Source organism: Phascolarctos cinereus, unplaced genomic scaffold, assembly GCF_003287225.1.
Source record: "Phascolarctos cinereus isolate Bilbo 61053 unplaced genomic scaffold, phaCin_HiC Scaffold_2;HRSCAF=192, whole genome shotgun sequence".
In the NCBI taxonomy this organism is placed as follows: Eukaryota; Metazoa; Chordata; class Mammalia; order Diprotodontia; family Phascolarctidae; genus Phascolarctos; species Phascolarctos cinereus.
This window is the reverse complement of record NW_027555625.1, coordinates 226,076,918-226,079,575: the sequence shown is the minus strand read 5'-3', so window position 1 is coordinate 226,079,575 and position 2,658 is coordinate 226,076,918. Positions and strand designations below refer to the sequence as shown.

At 50.9% G+C, this 2,658-nt stretch overlaps 1 pseudogene; it reads right to left on the bottom strand.

Moving 5' to 3' along the window:
• Positions 1-678: 678 nt before the first annotated feature.
• On the bottom strand, positions 679-2,131 carry LOC110206408 (docking protein 1 pseudogene; annotated as a pseudogene).
• Between the last annotated feature and the right edge of the window lie 527 nt (positions 2,132-2,658).

Genomic DNA, 2,658 nt, shown 5'->3' with positions numbered 1-2,658 from the left:
CTCCTTGAGAACAGACACTGTTTTTTCCTTTCTTTTTATCCCCAGCACTTAGCACAGTGACTGTCACATAGTAGGCACTTAATAAAAGCCTGTTAACTTATTGACTAGGAGAACTATTCAAACACAGTTCCACAACAGTCCAAGGAAGCCATTTGATCACTAACCTTGTATGACACCTGGCTTCCTTGAATCATAACCAATCTGAGATTGACTGGATCTCTAGAAACAGTCAAACTGGAGCCTGGGACCATCAAGGACTTTTTTTTTTCTTTTCTTTGACCCCAAATGATTTTAATGAGTTTGAGTGTCCATGGCATAGAGCAGCTCAGGGTGGGAAATCATACTCCTTCTAGACCACCCCCCATACACACCCAACAACTAGTCAGGAGTCACAGCATGGTTGCCCAAAGTCCCCTGTTCTGGCCAGGGTTCGGCCTCAACATAGGACTCCTTTCCCTGGACCCTGACCTGTTGCAGGTCTTGTCCCTTAGACCCAAGACCTGTTACTTGGTCACAAGGTCTGGTTCTTTCCTAATGCCCTGGAATCCTGAGGCCCGGACCTTGATTTGCTGAAACCACCTAGTCCCAAATAGGTGTCCCCTCTCCCAAGGGATCACCCATCTCCCCAGTTCATACAGATGTCCTCTTCGCACCCATTTAGGCCTTTCGAGCCCCATCCAGGTCTTTACATTGGTCCTTCTGATCTCATCCCAGTCCTGGTTTGAGATCCTCTTCAGGTATACCCTGGCCCCAGCCCTTGGCAGCAGCACCCTTCTGTACCTGGCTGTACACCAGGAGTCTGAGGCTGCTGGGGCTGTTAGAACTGGGGAGCATTTAGGGTTTGGGGGATGGAATGGGCTTAAGGTTCCTTGGAGGGGGCACAGCATGGTCGTCTGTGGCAGGATTATAGGGGAGCTCATAGCCCTCATCTTGCACCCAAGCTCGCTGGCACCAGGCATCCCTGGGCTCCTGGAGCTTGTCATAAAGGCCTGGAGGTGGGGCTGGGCTCTGGCCTTCAGGCTTATCATAAATGGGCTCCTTCTTGGCTTCTCCCAGTTTTGTATCTTTAAGCTTTTGCTGCACCTGTTCAAACAAGCCCCAGTAGAGGGGGCAGCCTACACCAGCCCCAGGTCCTGTCGTCTCGCCTGAACTGTCCACAGGATCAGAGTACAGGGGGTCTGGGGAGGAGTCAGGCAGTGACTGAAGGGCATCCAGGGTCTCTGAGTAGAGGGCAGGGCCATCCTTGTGGGGATCTTCAAGGCCGTGGAAGGCAGCCCCTTGCCATCCCCATCTCTGATGAACCAGTGCACTGCTGATCCAGGCTTGGGCCAGCTCCAGCAATAATACCAGCTTGAGCCTTTTGCCTCTGGATGGCAACCTCCACAGCCTGAGAGATGTCATTCCCGTGTGAGGTCTGGAAAGGGAAGGTTCCAGGGCCTGAGGGACACCTCCATCCAGCCTCGAAGAAGAACATGGCCTGACCCTGGCCATATCAACGGAGAAGAGTGGAGGGCCAGGACAGCAGGAGCTCCTTCTTCTGACCCTGCCCCTCCCCAGCACCAGGAGACTCAGATCATCGGCCTCCACCCTGAGCAGGTAGTGTCCCTGCAATCTACAATGCTCAGATGCCTCTGTTTTCTGGATGGTCATCCAGAACTCGGACCTTGCCCATGGAGGCTACACAGGGAGTTCTCCTGCATATCCATTGAAGAGGGCCCAGAGGAGCTTTCTCCTGGAGCCAGAGACCAGCAGCCTTTCGGAAAAGCAGTCTGGCAGAGTATTTGCACCCAGGCGACACTGGCAGGACCCTCAGCTGCCAGGAGGTGGGAGCCCTGAGCAGTGTCCGGTCGGAAGACTGATGTGCCAGGTCCTAGGGGCCTGTCCAAGGCCACAGGGGCCACACTCACACAATCGGACAAGCGAATCACTCTGCAATCTAGGCGATGAGAGCCTCCCCATCCGCTTCCAGAGCCTGACCCTTTGTGCTCAAAGAACTCAAGTCGGCCACGCTGTTGGGACTGGAGGGATACAAGACTGCCCAGCTCTTCTTCCACTTCTTGGCCCTGAAGCGCTGACTCTGCACTAAGAGTGGTCCCTCCATGGCAGCCCCGGCCATGGTGGCACTGTCCATGGCCCCAGGCAGCTCCCCATCAAGGACTTTCTAAAAGAAAAAGACATGAGTAGTATCTTTTCAACATTACATGGGCTGTATGTTTTGTTATCCTACTGTAGCCCATCCTTGAAATATTAATAGCTTCTCCAGACCACATAAGATGTTGGTGTACATACTGTTTTCTATAAACTTCTCTTCCTTCCTCCTCTTTCTCTCTTCTCCTTTCTTCTCTCCTTACCTCTATCCTTCCTTCTCCTCATCTCCACATTCACCATCCATGACTACCCATCCTGTGCAACTCTTGTTCATATCACAGAGGGCCCTCCCAATATATGTGTCCATCTATCTATATGTATGTATATATATTTGGAAATCCCTGATAAATGTTTTTAAAATTCAAAAGTTAATCCACTCAATACTTTTGATATCAGAAATCTAAGTAAGAGTTAATTAATTGAGATACTTCCTGATGAGGTTTAGCCAAAAATAGGGAAAATGGATGGGATGATGATCTCTAAGTTCTCTTCCAGTTTAAAAAATAATTC